The following is a 17,799-nucleotide window of genomic DNA, read 5'->3' on the forward strand; positions in this document are numbered from 1 at the left end:
AGAGGGCATGCAACGCAAGCACTATCACAATGTCTCGAAGTTCTGGTCGATCACAAGACGCGTCGAGACACAAGAGCCCTGGCCATGTCACTTCGAAATCAGTGGCGAAAAATCCCCTTACTTCGTCCCAGAAGATGTGCGCCGTGTTGCATTCCATAAATACATGTTGAGTGGTCTCCCGTCGGCCACACAGGAGACAGTTTGCGCCCCATGGTAGGAAGAAACCCCGCTCTTCCTGACGAGCTTTCACGGGCAAAACTCCTGTGTGGAAACGAAAGAAGAAATCCTTGGAGCCTGTTGGAACGGGCAGCTTCCTGACTCGCTTGAGGACATCATTCTTGCCCACCCCTATGGGTGGTTGTCGATATAATGGAGGTTGCAGAAATTGTGCCAGCAAGTCCCAGTAAAGCTTTCTCGGTTTTACTGCGAGCAGGTACTCCCACGAAAAAAGCCCTTGCAGCAGCGCCAGGGACTGCGCTATCTCCTTGTAGAAGGCTGTGGCTCTCATGCCGTTACCTATTGGCTTAGTTGTGGCCAACCAAGGGGCCAAGTGCGCCGAGCCTAGATACTGAGTGGCCGCGCGAAGAAAATTATCCTTTTGGCTTCGAAAGAAAATGAGCCTTTGGACTACAAGTTTAAGTTCTACGTTCACTAAGCCCAGTCCGCCTCGCTCCATGCCCCAGAAGAGATTGCTTCGGCGCATGGGCTCTGCCGTAGAGCGCCAAACGAAGACTGCCCATGATCTGTGTAGCCTACCCACGGAGCCCCTGTCGATTGTGGTCACTCTGGCTGAGTATAGTACCGCCGGGTAGACCACCGCGTTGCATACATAGGCTCTCGTGAACATGGCTATGTGTCTCGGCCGCCATGGGTCTAGCTTCCTTTCAGCGGCAACTAGTTTGGGTTGCCATCTGTTCATGATCGCTTTGCTAATATCTAGATTAACGCCTAGATATTCGTCAATTTTTTCGGTCCATTCTACTCCAAAGAGTTGGCGGGGCTTCCCTCTCCAGTCTCCCAACCAGGCGCCTTGCGATTTGTTTAAATTTAATTCGGCTCCAGAAAATTGACAGAAGGAGTTTGCCAATCGAATCACCTCCCCCACTTGTTGTTGGGAGGTGCAAATGAAGGCTGCATCGTCCGCGTATGCGAGGACGCGCAGTTCTTGGCCGCCAAGATCTAGACCCTTGATGGTTTTAGACGCAAGAACCATGCGACATAGAGGTTCCAGATACAAGGTGAAGAGAACAGGCGACATCGGACACCCTTGTCGTACTGATCTATTCACCTGTATCGGCGCGCCTGGTATACCGTTAAGGACGATTGCAGTACTAATTTCAGTGTAACAAATTTTGAGCCAATCTATTATGTCGTCACCTACTTCGCACTGCTGAAGGAGAGAAAAGAGGAAAGCCCGGTCAACCTGATCAAACGCCTTCCTCAAATCGATCTGGAGAATGGCCAAGGGAAGGAGCCCCACATCCGCCGCCTCGCGGACCGTCCTCATGCGATGTAAGTTGGTATTTATGGAGCGCCCTTTGAAGCCGCATGTTTGATGCTCTCCCACCACAGTGCTGAGGGCGGTCTCGAGTCGACGAGCGAGAGCTCTAGCCAGAATCTTATAGTCCGTGGAAAGAAGACTGATTGGCCTGAAATCGGCTACGTCGGGGGTTGATTCGGGGGAAGGTTTCTTAGGAATCAGGACTAAATTGCTGCGCCGCATAGAAGGCGGGAGAAGTTTTCGTTTCCTTATATCCGCGAACACCTCCGCTAGAATTGGGCTGAGTTCACTTCTAAAGCATTGGTAAAATTCGGCTGTTATGCCGTCCGGTCCGGGTGACTTATTCTTAGGGAGTTTTGCAATTACGCGCTCTATCTCGTCAGCAGTCAATGAGGAGTTTGTTGCCTCCCTAATCTCCTGAGGAACTTTGGGCAGTTGGCTCAGGACTTCGGATGGCACGGGATCCAGCGGTTTTCCAGCCTGGAAAAGCTTGCGATAGTATTCATCGAAGGCCTGCGCCACCTCGCCATGCCCTCGCGCAGTGGTGCCGCTGTTAATAACCTTCCTTATAGTAACCCGTGCAGCCTGCTCCCGTTCGAAGGCACAAAAGAGCTTTGATGGCTGCGCCTCGTACTGGACTCTTTGCTCTCGACTGCGGACGAGTGCGCCCCAATAACGCCGTTCCAGTTCTGATCGAAGTTCCTCTTTAACTTTCCGAATGTCAGCAGAAAATTCTCCCGGCATCTCTTCGTTGGCCTCGACAAGGCCCTGAAGGGTGCCTGTGAGGTGCCGGATTTTAGCTTTAGCGGACGCGGCAATTTTTGTTCCGATCTCTGTGGCAATGGTTTTAACTTTTGTTTTAAATAACTCCCACTCTACTGCATTAACCGATCCAGACTTAAGCCTAGCAATATCCTTATTTACTTTATCTAAGAACTCTTCGTTGCAAAGGATAGTCGAGTTCATTATCCATCGTCTTTCCACTGTTTTTCCTGTTCGACATGTTAAGGCACCCAGCACGCACGAGACCAGGCCATGGTCAGAGAAACACACAGGAGTGACGGTGTAGCTGCGGACGCGTTGGAGCGCCTCACCGCAGACATAGATGCGATCGAGGCGAGCCTGCGCTGTGCCGCGCCAGCGGGTGTAGCGCGCAGTCGATCCCGTTCGTCCGAGCGCCACGTCCACCAGGTCAGAATCTCGAAGGACCTCTCTTAACACCCGCGCCGACGCATCCACACCGCCTCCCCCGCCCGCTCTATCACTCGTGCTGAGTACGCAGTTAAAATCACCTCCGAAGTATACGATTCCGGGGACAAGAAGAAAAGGACGGAGAGATCGAAAGAGCTCGGACCGTGCCGTTGCCTCATTCGGGGCATAGACACACACAAAGCGAGTCAGCTCCCTCCCCACAAGGGCATCAACGAGACAAAAGCGCCCATCCTCTCCCAGCTCGCAGTCAACAATGGTGACGTTATCTTTTTTCCTAATGAGAATGGCGGTGCCTCCTGCCCTTGATGTCGTGATTGTATGGAAACACCAGAATTGAGCTCCAAAGTAACGAACGAAGAATTTAGCATCGTCCGCACTGGAAATTTTGGTTTCTTGTAAAAGAGCAACGTCAACGCTGTTTTCATTAATTAAATCGAGAAGCCATCTTTTCCTTTTTGTTTTTATAAGGCTCACCACGTTAATGGTGGCCACTTTAAGCGACAGCTGGGAGGGATCCATTGTGGGGGGGAAAGCTTACCGGACATGTGGCATGCGGCCCCCGCTACCGCCTACCGAAGTACCCCTCTCCACCTCGCAAGGGTGGCTGGCGGCTGCAAGGGCTTTTCTCGTCACGCGGCGGCCTTCTCTCTTCCCCTCCTTGACATTGGGCTCGTCAATGGCATCGGTGGGGTTGGTGTTTGTTTTGTCGGACCTGTCGTCTCTGTTTCTTTCCGCAGTTCGCCTTCCTTCCGTTGTCGTTCCCTCCGTGTTTCCCCCTTCCTCTCTCTCAAGTTGTCGGCGGTCCTGTTGTTTAGAGACCGGCTTATCTGATTCCGGTCCCTGAGGCCCCTCGAGGTCGAACTCGTTCGAGAGGGCTGCAGGTTCATCGACCTCCCTGATCCCAGTGGCATCTATGGTGCTGGGTTCGTCCAGCGTCTCGGTTCGCTCCTCCTGCTGCACGGCGGCCGCTTCCGAGTTCGCGCTGCTGCAGGCCTGTCCATCAGGGAGAGAAGGAGACCCAGCCTCTCCGGGATTTGGGGTCGCTACTTCTTGTGGGGAAAAAATGGAGGCTTCGGTAAATGCAACCGCCGGACTTTCGCTGTCTGGTGGCGATTCCATGGTAGTCGCAATTTTTTCCATGTCCTCTGCGTCCATGAAATCGTCCAATGGTTGCTTCGCAACCCCCCGCTTCGTTCTGGCTGCATAAGACTGCGTGCAGTCTTCCTCGCGGTGTCCGATGGAGCGACAGGCCTGACACCAGGGAGCTTTGCACTGCCTGCGTAGGTGTCCGGTCTGTCGACATCTCAAACAAAGCGGCGCTCTGCCGGGCACGGAGATCAGGACCGGGCAGCCATAGATAGTCACCTGGTGGGGTATCTCATCGAGTGATGTCGGTTCCCGTGGCGCGATCTGAACTATTCGCGTGCTTGAACCGATATGCTCCAGGCCCGGGCGGCGCCACTTTTCGCGTCGCACCCCTTTCACATCACCGAAGCGCTGAAAATGGTGTATTAGCACCTCGTCTGGGATTTGGGGCGGGATCCAGTGGACTTTCACATCTTTCTCCTGCTGATTTGGATTAATAACCAGACATCTCTTGTTCTTGACAAATATTTCGGCCTTAGCACTTAACACTTCCATGTCATGTGGAGTCTTGAAAGTGAGCATCCAAACATGATTAAACTGGAAAACTCCTAGATTGGTAACAGTCATCATGTCAATGGATTCCGAGAGCGCCGCCGCGACATCATCGATTTTGTATGGACGCACAGATGGATCACAGTGCAAGAAAATAGAGTTTTCACTCAGCTTGCCTGTTGGTAGCGTTGGCAGCAAAATCCTGTACTCCGGGACGAAGGCAGAACCATGGGGCGCCGGGGAAAACTGGTTTGGCGCGTACGCGCCGGCCGCTCCTGAGGAGCCCGTTTTCTCCATGACCTCTCCCTCCGAGTGCGACGGGGAGGAGCATGGTATGGCCGATGGCGAGAAACAGTCGTTTCGAGAGGCTTATGTACTGTTTTAACGCCTCTGACTACACATGCAGCTAAGCGCTGGCTTTGTTATGAGGCACCGAGTGCTCATTTACATGTTCTGAGCTGTTTCCAACCATTCTGACGAACCGAGCGCGCGTTGGCACTACAAAAATTGAAGAGCAGTGCGAGAGCGGCGATCGCGAGTTGTTTACACATGGATGCAGGGTGCACGGACTGCAGTCCGGGCGCCGATGAGCCCGAACTGTGCGCTTGTGGCCACGCCAAATGGTCTCAAAAACTGTGAAAATTGCACTGCAAACTGGTGAATGAGGCACGTACGCGTCAAACTGACACCGAGAAGCCACGCACGCGATCGCCTCGAGTAATTCTGCACCGTATACATATGCGCGTCGCATCTCTCCGTGCATGCGCGCAAAGTGATGATTGAATCGACACACAAATAAACGTGACCCGGCCTGCTCGGCTCATCAGCAGCCAGTGGAATTTGCGACGCCAAAGTGACAGGGAGAAAAAAAAATGAAGAAGCCAGCTGCGGGCTGGGAGAAAACAAAAACAAAAGAAGTGCCATCAGCACTCGGTGTTCCCAGGTGGTCTCCCTCCCAAGTACTGACCGAGCCCAATGCTGCTTAGCTTCGGTGATCGGACGAGAACCGGCGTATTCAGCATGGTATGGCCGATGGCGAGAAACAGTCGTTTCGAGAGGCTTATGTACTGTTTTAACGCCTCTGACTACACATGCAGCTAAGCGCTGTCTTTGTTATGAGGCACCGAGTGTTCATTTACATGTTCTGAGCTGTTTCCAACCATTCTGACGAACCGAGCACGCGTTGGCACTACAAAAATTGAAGAGCAGTGCGAGAGCGGCGATCGCGAGTTGTTTACACATGGATGCAGGGTGCACGGACTGCAGTCCGGGCGCCGATGAGCCCGAACTGTGCGCTTGTGGCCACGCCAAATGGTCTCAAAAACTGTGAAAATTGCACTGCAAACTGGTGAATGAGGCACGTACGCGTCAAACTGACACCGAGAAGCCACGCACGCGATCGCCTCGAGTAATTCTGCACCGTATACATATGCGCGTCGCATCTCTCCGTGCATGCGCGCAAAGTGATGATTGAATCGACACACAAATAAACGTGACCCGGCCTGCTCGGCTCATCAGCAGCCAGTGGAATTTGCGACGCCAAAGTGACAGGGAGAAAAAAAAAATGAAGAAGCCAGCTGCGGGCTGGGAGAAAACAAAAACAAAAGAAGTGCCATCAGCACTCGGTGTTCCCAGGTGGTCTCCCTCCCAAGTACTGACCGAGCCCAATGCTGCTTAGCTTCGGTGATCGGACGAGAACCGGCGTATTCAGCATGGTATGGCCGATGGCGAGAAACAGTCGTTTCGAGAGGCTTATGTACTGTTTTAACACCTCTGACTACACATCCAGCTAAGCGCTGTCTTTGTTATGAGGCACCGAGTGTTCATTTACATGTTCTGAGCTGTTTCCAACCATTCTGACGAACCGAGCGCGCGTTGGCACTACAAAAATTGAAGAGCAGTGCGAGAGCGGCGATCGCAAGTTGTTTACACATGGATGCAGGGTGCACGGACTGCAGTCCGGGCGCCGATGAGCCCGAACTGTGCGCTTGTGGCCACGCCAAATGGTCTCAAAAACTGTGAAAATTGCACTGCAAACTGGTGAATGAGGCACGTACGCGTCAAACTGACACCGAGAAGCCACGCACGCGATCGCCTCGAGTAATTCTGCACCGTATACATATGCGCGTCGCATCTCTCCGTGCATGCGCGCAAAGTGATGATTGAATCGACACACAAATAAACGTGACCCGGCCTGCTCGGCTCATCAGCAGCCAGTGGAATTTGCGACGCCAAAGTGACAGGGAGAAAAAAAAATGAAGAAGCCAGCTGCGGGCTGGGAGAAAACAAAAACAAAAGAAGTGCCATCAGCACTCGGTGTTCCCAGGTGGTCTCCCTCCCAAGTACTGACCGAGCCCAATGCTGCTTAGCTTCGGTGATCGGACGAGAACCGGCGTATTCAGCATGGTATGGCCGATGGCGAGAAACAGTCGTTTCGAGAGGCTTATGTACTGTTTTAACGCCTCTGACTACACATGCAGCTAAGCGCTGTCTTTGTTATGAGGCACCGAGTGTTCATTTACATGTTCTGAGCTGTTTCCAACCATTCTGACGAACCGAGCACGCGTTGGCACTACAAAAATTGAAGAGCAGTGCGAGAGCGGCGATCGCGAGTTGTTTACACATGGATGCAGGGTGCACGGACTGCAGTCCGGGCGCCGATGAGCCCGAACTGTGCGCTTGTGGCCACGCCAAATGGTCTCAAAAACTGTGAAAATTGCACTGCAAACTGGTGAATGAGGCACGTACGCGTCAAACTGACACCGAGAAGCCACGCACGCGATCGCCTCGAGTAATTCTGCACCGTATACATATGCGCGTCGCATCTCTCCGTGCATGCGCGCAAAGTGATGATTGAATCGACACACAAATAAACGTGACCCGGCCTGCTCGGCTCATCAGCAGCCAGTGGAATTTGCGACGCCAAAGTGACAGGGAGAAAAAAAAAATGAAGAAGCCAGCTGCGGGCTGGGAGAAAACAAAAACAAAAGAAGTGCCATCAGCACTCGGTGTTCCCAGGTGGTCTCCCTCCCAAGTACTGACCGAGCCCAATGCTGCTTAGCTTCGGTGATCGGACGAGAACCGGCGTATTCAGCATGGTATGGCCGATGGCGAGAAACAGTCGTTTCGAGAGGCTTATGTACTGTTTTAACACCTCTGACTACACATCCAGCTAAGCGCTGTCTTTGTTATGAGGCACCGAGTGTTCATTTACATGTTCTGAGCTGTTTCCAACCATTCTGACGAACCGAGCGCGCGTTGGCACTACAAAAATTGAAGAGCAGTGCGAGAGCGGCGATCGCGAGTTGTTTACACATGGATGCAGGGTGCACGGACTGCAGTCCGGGCGCCGATGAGCCGAACTGTGCGCTTGTGGCCACGCCAAATGGTCTCAAAAACTGTGAAAATTGCACTGCAAACTGGTGAATGAGGCACGTACGCGTCAAACTGACACCGAGAAGCCACGCACGCGATCGCCTCGAGTAATTCTGCACCGTATACATATGCGCGTCGCATCTCTCCGTGCATGCGCGCAAAGTGATGATTGAATTGACACACAAACGTGACCCGGCCTGCTCGGCTCATCAGCAGCCAGTGGAATTTGCGACGCCAAAGTGACAGGGAGAAAAAAAAAATGAAGAAGCCAGCTGCGGGCTGGGAGAAAACAAAAACAAAAGAAGTGCCATCAGCACTCGGTGTTCCCAGGTGGTCTCCCTCCCAAGTACTGACCGAGCCCAATGCTGCTTAGCTTCGGTGATCGGACGAGAACCGGCGTATTCAGCATGGTATGGCCGATGGCGAGAAACAGTCGTTTCGAGAGGCTTATGTACTGTTTTAACGCCTCTGACTACACATGCAGCTAAGCGCTGTCTTTGTTATGAGGCACCGAGTGTTCATTTACATGTTCTGAGCTGTTTCCAACCATTCTGACGAACCGGGCGCGCGTTGGCACTACAAAAATTGAAGAGCAGTGCGAGAGCGGCGATCGCGAGTTGTTTACACATGGATGCAGGGTGCACGGACTGCAGTCCGGGCGCCGATGAGCCCGAACTGTGCGCTTGTGGCCACGCCAAATGGTCTCAAAAACTGTGAAAATTGCACTGCAAACTGGTGAATGAGGCACGTACGCGTCAAACTGACACCGAGAAGCCACGCACGCGATCGCCTCGAGTAATTCTGCACCGTATACATATGCGCGTCGCATCTCTCCGTGCATGCGCGCAAAGTGATGATTGAATTGACACACAAACGTGACCCGGCCTGCTCGGCTCATCAGCAGCCAGTGGAATTTGCGACGCCAAAGTGACAGGGAGAAAAAAAAAATGAAGAAGCCAGCTGCGGGCTGGGAGAAAACAAAAACAAAAGAAGTGCCATCAGCACTCGGTGTTCCCAGGTGGTCTCCCTCCCAAGTACTGACCGAGCCCAATGCTGCTTAGCTTCGGTGATCGGACGAGAACCGGCGTATTCAGCATGGTATGGCCGATTTTTTTTTTTTTTTTTTTTCAGTAACAAAAACCTTTATTTACACATATATGTACAAGGCAGCAACTCAGCCAATAGCCGAGTGCATTGATTGCTTCTAGTGTCAACGTCGGCCATAGGAAGCGTGAGGGGACATTAAGGACAATAAAAAATTATGTCCAGAGGTCTGGCAAGAAAGGGTCAGAAAAAGTGTAACATATAAGCCTACAATGAGCCGCCACTAAAGGACAAAGGGGGAAACCAGAAAAGTAGAGAGAAAAACCCACAAAAAAAAAAAAAAAAAAAAAAAAACGCCACTTGTGCAACGCAGCGTAAAGCATCAGCGGCACCCAAACCGTTCGTACTGGCGTGTCTTGAAGACCATCACAGCGCGGCAGCCTCGCTGTAGTTCCTCCTGCAGGTTTTCGTCGGTGCCAGAGGACTCCAGTGCACTCACTGTCCACTCTGTTTTGTCCAATAGGTGCCGCCACGCTGGTTTCGGCCAACGCACGCACTCCACCACATCCACGCGCGCACGCCAGAGGGCATGCAACGCAAGCACTATCACAATGTCTCGAAGTTCTGGTCGATCACAAGACGCGTCGAGACACAAGAGCCCTGGCCATGTCACTTCGAAATCAGTGGCGAAAAATCCCCTTACTTCGTCCCAGAAGATGTGCGCCGTGTTGCATTCCATAAATACATGTTGAGTGGTCTCCCGTCGGCCACACAGGAGACAGTTTGCGCCCCATGGTAGGAAGAAACCCCGCTCTTCCTGACGAGCTTTCACGGGCAAAACTCCTGTGTGGAAACGAAAGAAGAAATCCTTGGAGCCTGTTGGAACGGGCAGCTTCCTGACTCGCTTGAGGACATCATTCTTGCCCACCCCTATGGGTGGTTGTCGATATAATGGAGGTTGCAGAAATTGTGCCAGCAAGTCCCAGTAAAGCTTTCTCGGTTTTACTGCGAGCAGGTACTCCCACGAAAAAAGCCCTTGCAGCAGCGCCAGGGACTGCGCTATCTCCTTGTAGAAGGCTGTGGCTCTCATGCCGTTACCTATTGGCTTAGTTGTGGCCAACCAAGGGGCCAAGTGCGCCGAGCCTAGATACTGAGTGGCCGCGCGAAGAAAATTATCCTTTTGGCTTCGAAAGAAAATGAGCCTTTGGACTACAAGTTTAAGTTCTACGTTCACTAAGCCCAGTCCGCCTCGCTCCATGCCCCAGAAGAGATTGCTTCGGCGCATGGGCTCTGCCGTAGAGCGCCAAACGAAGACTGCCCATGATCTGTGTAGCCTACCCACGGAGCCCCTGTCGATTGTGGTCACTCTGGCTGAGTATAGTACCGCCGGGTAGACCACCGCGTTGCATACATAGGCTCTCGTGAACATGGCTATGTGTCTCGGCCGCCATGGGTCTAGCTTCCTTTCAGCGGCAACTAGTTTGGGTTGCCATCTGTTCATGATCGCTTTGCTAATATCTAGATTAACGCCTAGATATTCGTCAATTTTTTCGGTCCATTCTACTCCAAAGAGTTGGCGGGGCTTCCCTCTCCAGTCTCCCAACCAGGCGCCTTGCGATTTGTTTAAATTTAGTTCGGCTCCAGAAAATTGACAGAAGGAGTTTGCCAATCGAATCACCTCCCCCACTTGTTGTTGGGAGGTGCAAATGAAGGCTGCATCGTCCGCGTATGCGAGGACGCGCAGTTCTTGGCCGCCAAGATCTAGACCCTTGATGGTTTTAGACGCAAGAACCATGCGACATAGAGGTTCCAGATACAAGGTGAAGAGAACAGGCGACATCGGACACCCTTGTCGTACTGATCTATTCACCTGTATCGGCGCGCCTGGTATACCGTTAAGGACGATTGCAGTACTAATTTCAGTGTAACAAATTTTGAGCCAATCTATTATGTCGTCACCTACTTCGCACTGCTGAAGGAGAGAAAAGAGGAAAGCCCGGTCAACCTGATCAAACGCCTTTCTCAAATCGATCTGGAGAATGGCCAAGGGAAGGAGCCCCACATCCGCCGCCTCGCGGACCGTCCTCATGCGATGTAAGTTGGTATTTATGGAGCGCCCTTTGAAGCCGCATGTTTGATGCTCTCCCACCACAGTGCTGAGGGCGGTCTCGAGTCGACGAGCGAGAGCTCTAGCCAGAATCTTATAGTCCGTGGAAAGAAGACTGATTGGCCTGAAATCGGCTACGTCGGGGGTTGATTCGGGGGAAGGTTTCTTAGGAATCAGGACTAAATTGCTGCGCCGCATAGAAGGCGGGAGAAGTTTTCGTTTCCTTATATCCGCGAACACCTCCGCTAGAATTGGGCTGAGTTCACTTCTAAAGCATTGGTAAAATTCGGCTGTTATGCCGTCCGGTCCGGGTGACTTATTCTTAGGGAGTTTTGCAATTACGCGCTCTATCTCGTCAGCAGTCAATGAGGAGTTTGTTGCCTCCCTAATCTCCTGAGGAACTTTGGGCAGTTCGCTCAGGACTTCGGATGGCACGGGATCCAGCGGTTTTCCAGCCTGGAAAAGCTTGCAATAGTATTCATCGAAGGCCTGCGCCACCTCGCCATGCCCTCGCGCAGTGGTGCCGCTGTTAATAACCTCCCTTATAGTAACCCGTGCAGCCTGCTCCCGTTCGAAGGCACAAAAGAGCTTTGATGGCTGCGCCTCGTACTGGACTCTTTGCTCTCGACTGCGGACGAGTGCGCCCCAATAACGCCGTTCCAGTTCTGATCGAAGTTCCTCTTTAACTTTCCGAATGTCAGCAGAAAATTCTCCCGGCATCTCTTCGTTGGCCTCGACAAGGCCCTGAAGGGTGCCTGTGAGGTGCCGGATTTTAGCTTTAGCGGACGCGGCAATTTTTGTTCCGATCTCTGTGGCAATGGTTTTAACTTTTGTTTTAAATAACTCCCACTCTACTGCATTAACCGACCCAGACTTAAGCCTAGCAATATCCTTATTTACTTTATCTAAGAACTCTTCGTTGCAAAGGATAGTCGAGTTCATTATCCATCGTCTTTCCACTGTTTTTCCTGTTCGACATGTTAAGGCACCCAACACGCACGAGACCAGGCCATGGTCAGAGAAACACACAGGAGAGACGGTGTAGCTGCGGACGCGTTGGAGCGCCTCACCGCAGACATAGATGCGATCGAGGCGAGCCTGCGCTGTGCCGCGCCAGCGGGTGTAGCGCGCAGTCGATCCCGTTCGTCCGAGCGCCACGTCCACCAGGTCAGAATCTCGAAGGACCTCTCTTAACACCCGCGCCGACGCATCCACACCGCCTCCCCCGCCCGCTCTATCACTCGTGCTGAGTACGCAGTTAAAATCACCTCCGAAGTATACGATTCCGGGGACAAGAAGAAAAGGACGGAGAGATCGAAAGAGCTCGGACCGTGCCGTTGTCTCATTCGGGGCATAGACACACACAAAGCGAGTCAGCTCCCTCCCCACAAGGGCATCAACGAGACAAAAGCGCCCATCCTCTCCCAGCTCGCAGTCAACAATGGTGACGTTATCTTTTTTCCTAATGAGAATGGCGGTGCCTCCTGCCCTTGATGTCGTGATTGTATGGAAACACCAGAATTGAGCTCCAAAGTAACGAACGAAGAATTTAGCATCGTCCGCACTGGAAATTTTGGTTTCTTGTAAAAGAGCAACGTCAACGCTGTTTTCATTAATTAAATCGAGAAGCCATCTTTTCCTTTTTGTTTTTATAAGGCTCACCACGTTAATGGTGGCCACTTTAAGCGACAGCTGGGAGGGATCCATTGTGGGGGGAAAGCTTACCGGACATGTGGCATGCGGCCCCCGCTACCGCCTACCGAAGTACCCCTCTCCACCTCGCAAGGGTGGCTGGCGGCTGCAAGGGCTTTTCTCGTCACGCGGCGGCCTTCTCTCTTCCCCTCCTTGACATTGGGCTCGTCAATGGCATCGGTGGGGTTGGTGTTGGTTTTGTCGGACCTGTCGTCTCTGTTTCTTTCCGCAGTTCGCCTTCCTTCCGTTGTCGTTCCCTCCGTGTTTCCCCCTTCCTCTCTCTCAAGTTGTCGGCGGTCCTGTTGTTTAGAGACCGACTTATCTGATTCCGGTCCCTGAGGCCCCTCGAGGTCGAACTCGTTCGAGAGGGCTGCAGGTTCATCGACCTCCCTGATCCCAGTGGCATCTATGGTGCTGGGTTCGTCCAGCGTCTCGGTTCGCTCCTCCTGCTGCACGGCGGCCGCTTCCGAGTTCGCGCTGCTGCAGGCCTGTCCATCAGGGAGAGAAGGAGACCCAGCCTCTCCGGGATTTGGGGTCGCTACTTCTTGTGGGGAAAAAATGGAGGCTTCGGTAAATGCAACCGCCGGACTTTCGCTGTCTGGTGGCGATTCCATGGTAGTCGCAATTTTTTCCATGTCCTCTGCGTCCATGAAATCGTCCAATGGTTGCTTCGCAACCCCCCGCTTCGTTCTGGCTGCATAAGACTGCGTGCAGTCTTCCTCGCGGTGTCCGATGGAGCGACAGGCCTGACACCAGGGAGCTTTGCACTGCCTGCGTAGGTGTCCGGTCTGTCGACATCTCAAACAAAGCGGCGCTCTGCCGGGCACGGAGATCAGGACCGGGCAGCCATAGATAGTCACCTGGTGGGGTATCTCATCGAGTGATGTCGGTTCCCGTGGCGCGATCTGAACTATTCGCGTGCTTGAACCGATATGCTCCAGGCCCGGGCGGCGCCACTTTTCGCGTCGCACCCCTTTCACATCACCGAAGCGCTGAAAATGGTGTATTAGCACCTCGTCTGGGATTTGGGGCGGGATCCAGTGGACTTTCACATCTTTCTCCTGCTGATTTGGATTAATAACCAGACATCTCTTGTTCTTGACAAATATTTCGGCCTTAGCACTTAACACTTCCATGTCATGTGGAGTCTTGAAAGTGAGCATCCAAACATGATTAAACTGGAAAACTCCTAGATTGGTAACAGTCATCATGTCAATGGATTCCGAGAGCGCCGCCGCGACATCATCGATTTTGTATGGACGCACAGATGGATCACAGTGCAAGAAAATAGAGTTTTCACTCAGCTTGCCTGTTGGTAGCGTTGGCAGCAAAATCCTGTACTCCGGGACGAAGGCAGAACCATGGGGCGCCGGGGAAAACTGGTTTGGCGCGTACGCGCCGGCCGCTCCTGAGGAGCCCGTTTTCTCCATGACCTCTCCCTCCGAGTGCGACGGGGAGACTCTGCATGGTATGGCCGATGGCGAGAAACAGTCGTTTCGAGAGGCTTATGTACTGTTTTAACACCTCTGACTACACATCCAGCTAAGCGCTGTCTTTGTTATGAGGCACCGAGTGTTCATTTACATGTTCTGAGCTGTTTCCAACCATTCTGACGAACCGAGCGCGCGTTGGCACTACAAAAATTGAAGAGCAGTGCGAGAGCGGCGATCGCGAGTTGTTTACACATGGATGCAGGGTGCACGGACTGCAGTCCGGGCGCCGATGAGCCCGAACTGTGCGCTTGTGGCCACGCCAAATGGTCTCAAAAACTGTGAAAATTGCACTGCAAACTGGTGAATGAGGCACGTACGCGTCAAACTGACACCGAGAAGCCACGCACGCGATCGCCTCGAGTAATTCTGCACCGTATACATATGCGCGTCGCATCTCTCCGTGCATGCGCGCAAAGTGATGATTGAATTGACACACAAACGTGACCCGGCCTGCTCGGCTCATCAGCAGCCAGTGGAATTTGCGACGCCAAAGTGACAGGGAGAAAAAAAATGAAGAAGCCAGCTGCGGGCTGGGAGAAAACAAAAACAAAAGAAGTGCCATCAGCACTCGGTGTTCCCAGGTGGTCTCCCTCCCAAGTACTGACCGAGCCCAATGCTGCTTAGCTTCGGTGATCGGACGAGAACCGGCGTATTCAGCATGGTATGGCCGATGGCGAGAAACATTCGTTTCGAGAGGCTTATGTACTGTTTTAACGCCTCTGACTACACATGCAGCTAAGCGCTGGCTTTGTTATGAGGCACCGAGTGCTCATTTACATGTTCTGAGCTGTTTCCAACCATTCTGACGAACCGAGCGCGCGTTGGCACTACAAAAATTGAAGAGCAGTGCGAGAGCGGCGATCGCGAGTTGTTTACACATGGATGCAGGGTGCACGGACTGCAGTCCGGGCGCCGATGAGCCCGAACTGTGCGCTTGTGGCCACGCCAAATGGTCTCAAAAACTGTGAAAATTGCACTGCAAACTGGTGAATGAGGCACGTACGCATCAAACTGACACCGAGAAGCCACGCACGCGATCGCCTCGAGTAATTCTGCACCGTATACATATGCGCGTCGCATCTCTCCGTGCATGCGCGCAAAGTGATGATTGAATCGACACACAAATAAACGTGACCCGGCCTGCTCGGCTCATCAGCAGCCAGTGGAATTTGCGACGCCAAAGTGACAGGGAGAAAAAAAAATGAAGAAGCCAGCTGCGGGCTGGGAGAAAACAAAAACAAAAGAAGTGCCATCAGCACTCGGTGTTCCCAGGTGGTCTCCCTCCCAAGTACTGACCGAGCCCAATGCTGCTTAGCTTCGGTGATCGGACGAGAACCGGCGTATTCAGCATGGTATGGCCGATGGCGAGAAATAGTCGTTTCGAGAGGCTTATGTACTGTTTTAACGCCTCTGACTACACATGCAGCTAAGCGCTGGCTTTGTTATGAGGCACCGAGTGCTCATTTACATGTTCTGAGCTGTTTCCAACCATTCTGACGAACCGAGCGCGCGTTGGCACTACAAAAATTGAAGAGCAGTGCGAGAGCGGCGATCGCGAGTTGTTTACACATGGATGCAGGGTGCACGGACTGCAGTCCGGGCGCCGATGAGCCCGAACTGTGCGCTTGTGGCCACGCCAAATGGTCTCAAAAACTGTGAAAATTGCACTGCAAACTGGTGAATGAGGCACGTACGCGTCAAACTGACACCGAGAAGCCACGCACGCGATCGCCTCGAGTAATTCTGCACCGTATACATATGCGCGTCGCATCTCTCCGTGCATGCGCGTAAAGTGATGATTGAATCGACACACAAATAAACGTGACCCGGCCTGCTCGGCTCATCAGCAGCCAGTGGAATTTGCGACGCCAAAGTGACAGGGAGAAAAAAAAATGAAGAAGCCAGCTGCGGGCTGGGAGAAAACAAAAACAAAAGAAGTGCCATCAGCACTCGGTGTTCCCAGGTGGTCTCCCTCCCAAGTACTGACCGAGCCCAATGCTGCTTAGCTTCGGTGATCGGACGAGAACCGGCGTATTCAGCATGGTATGGCCGATGGCGAGAAACAGTCGTTTCGAGAGGCTTATGTACTGTTTTAACGCCTCTGACTACACATGCAGCTAAGCGCTGTCTTTGTTATGAGGCACCGAGTGTTCATTTACATGTTCTGAGCTGTTTCCAACCATTCTGACGAACCGAGCACGCGTTGGCACTACAAAAATTGAAGAGCAGTGCGAGAGCGGCGATGTTACGACCAAGCATCCGCATTTGCGCGCTCTATTGTTCGCCTGTGGGCATGGAAAAGTTTTGTGAATATGTGGTGATGGTCCATTGGCTCTAAGTGAGCCTGTTTCCAGGAATCCTGTTTTGTAAGCATGTTTTGCTTTGTGGACAACCTGCAAATGCCAAATTGGCCCTGTCAAGAGAACGTCTGGAAAAACACAAAGAAACGTCCCCCTGCGGGAAATAGCAGGAAGTGCTTTCTTTTGTTCACCCTTCCAGTCGAGAAGTGCTATCCTCCAGTGATGAATGCCTCCTATCCAAAGGAGACGACAGAGTGACATGTCCGCTGACGTGCAGGACAAGAGAAGAGCATGACTCATACGGCCATTAAGTGATTTCCCGGGAATGCAGGAAAGATTTGCAATTGTCGAAAAGGGACCATGTTGGGAGCCCTATGCGGCGCCACGTGCACTCGGGTTTCTGAGAAGTAAAACCCCCAGAACCAGCCTGTGGTTTCTTTGCTGAAGAATAGAAATGTACCTCCTCTCCTCGCCGTTCCCAAGCTTTTCCCGCCAACAAGTGATCACGCCCAACGAATGAATGCCGGACCAGTCAGTGCTTCAGACCATCAGTGCAGTGATGTGTTCGATTGGATGCCGATACCTGAGGGGCGTGCCCTGGATTTGGTTGGTCAGCATCTTCAGAGAGGGGCTGGACATAGGGGGTTTTTAAGGACGCTGCAGAGCACGAAATGTCGCTCTGGGCCCTGGGTAAACGGCTCATCCAGTCGCTTCTCGCTATGAACTCTTAACGCTTGTCATTTTGCTGATGTACCCTTCTTTTTCGTGTAAATATTGTAAATACGTTTTCTCAAAGTGCCAGTAAACCTGCTTGTACATATTTTACCAACTTCGAAGATTCAGTCCTTCTTCAACCCCGAGTCTCTGCTCGCTACCAAGTGAAGGCCGGGTCGACATAGCCCCAGCGTCACGACAACTGGTGACCAGCGGTGGGATCTGAATCTACAAGCCACAACATCTGGTGATTGGAGGTGGATCTGAAGCTACAAGCCACAACACCTTGTGATCGGAGGTGGCATCTCAAGCAACAAGCAGGAGCAACAATCGGCCAACAAGAGGGCAGCTCGGAACATCGATCGCATGTGTGGGTGAGTGCTTGGCTTTTCTTCTGATGTGGACCAGGTTCTAGAACAGGGTTAGATTTTAGAACTGGTAAAGAGAGTGTGGAAACGCCTTTAGGTTTGGTAGTTTGCACTGTTGTTTTGGAAGTAGCCGACACTCGGAGCGATCATGGACCTACAAAAGCTGCAGAAACCGGAACTGTTGCAATTGTGTGAGGAATTGGGAATTGATACAAGTGGTTTGGCACGAAAACCTTTGATTATAAAGGCAATCACAGATTTGGGAGCCGATGATGAGGAGCTCAGTGAAGCATGGAACCTCATCGGTCAAAAAAAGGAACAGCTCAGACAGCAGAAGGAGCGGGAAAAAGAGCAG

At 52.4% G+C, this 17,799-nt stretch overlaps 8 non-coding genes and 1 pseudogene across 8 annotated transcripts; all 9 read right to left on the bottom strand.

The window, feature by feature from the left end:
- Positions 1–5,269: 5,269 nt before the first annotated feature.
- LOC146192857 (5S ribosomal RNA) lies at positions 5,270–5,388 on the bottom strand. Its single transcript, XR_014707023.1, has one exon. It is a non-coding gene; the product is annotated as a 5S ribosomal RNA (ribosomal RNA).
- A 573-nt stretch (positions 5,389–5,961) lies between these two features.
- LOC146192858 (5S ribosomal RNA) lies at positions 5,962–6,080 on the bottom strand. The gene has a single exon (XR_014707024.1). It is a non-coding gene; the product is annotated as a 5S ribosomal RNA (ribosomal RNA).
- A 572-nt stretch (positions 6,081–6,652) lies between these two features.
- Positions 6,653–6,771, bottom strand: LOC146192859 (5S ribosomal RNA). The gene has a single exon (XR_014707025.1). It is a non-coding gene; the product is annotated as a 5S ribosomal RNA (ribosomal RNA).
- Positions 6,772–7,344: 573 nt separating this feature from the next.
- LOC146192860 (5S ribosomal RNA) lies at positions 7,345–7,463 on the bottom strand. The gene has a single exon (XR_014707027.1). It is a non-coding gene; the product is annotated as a 5S ribosomal RNA (ribosomal RNA).
- Positions 7,464–8,031: 568 nt separating this feature from the next.
- On the bottom strand, positions 8,032–8,150 carry LOC146192861 (5S ribosomal RNA). Its single transcript, XR_014707028.1, has one exon. It is a non-coding gene; the product is annotated as a 5S ribosomal RNA (ribosomal RNA).
- Positions 8,151–8,719: 569 nt separating this feature from the next.
- On the bottom strand, positions 8,720–8,838 carry LOC146192862 (5S ribosomal RNA; annotated as a pseudogene).
- A 5,780-nt stretch (positions 8,839–14,618) lies between these two features.
- Positions 14,619–14,737, bottom strand: LOC146192863 (5S ribosomal RNA). Its single transcript, XR_014707029.1, has one exon. It is a non-coding gene; the product is annotated as a 5S ribosomal RNA (ribosomal RNA).
- A 572-nt stretch (positions 14,738–15,309) lies between these two features.
- On the bottom strand, positions 15,310–15,428 carry LOC146192864 (5S ribosomal RNA). The gene has a single exon (XR_014707030.1). It is a non-coding gene; the product is annotated as a 5S ribosomal RNA (ribosomal RNA).
- Positions 15,429–16,000: 572 nt separating this feature from the next.
- Positions 16,001–16,119, bottom strand: LOC146192865 (5S ribosomal RNA). The gene has a single exon (XR_014707031.1). It is a non-coding gene; the product is annotated as a 5S ribosomal RNA (ribosomal RNA).
- Between the last annotated feature and the right edge of the window lie 1,680 nt (positions 16,120–17,799).

Source organism: Amblyomma maculatum, chromosome 4, assembly GCF_055883805.1.
Source record: "Amblyomma maculatum isolate TAMU_Amacu chromosome 4, ASM5588380v1, whole genome shotgun sequence".
NCBI classification, from domain to species: domain Eukaryota; kingdom Metazoa; phylum Arthropoda; class Arachnida; order Ixodida; family Ixodidae; genus Amblyomma; species Amblyomma maculatum.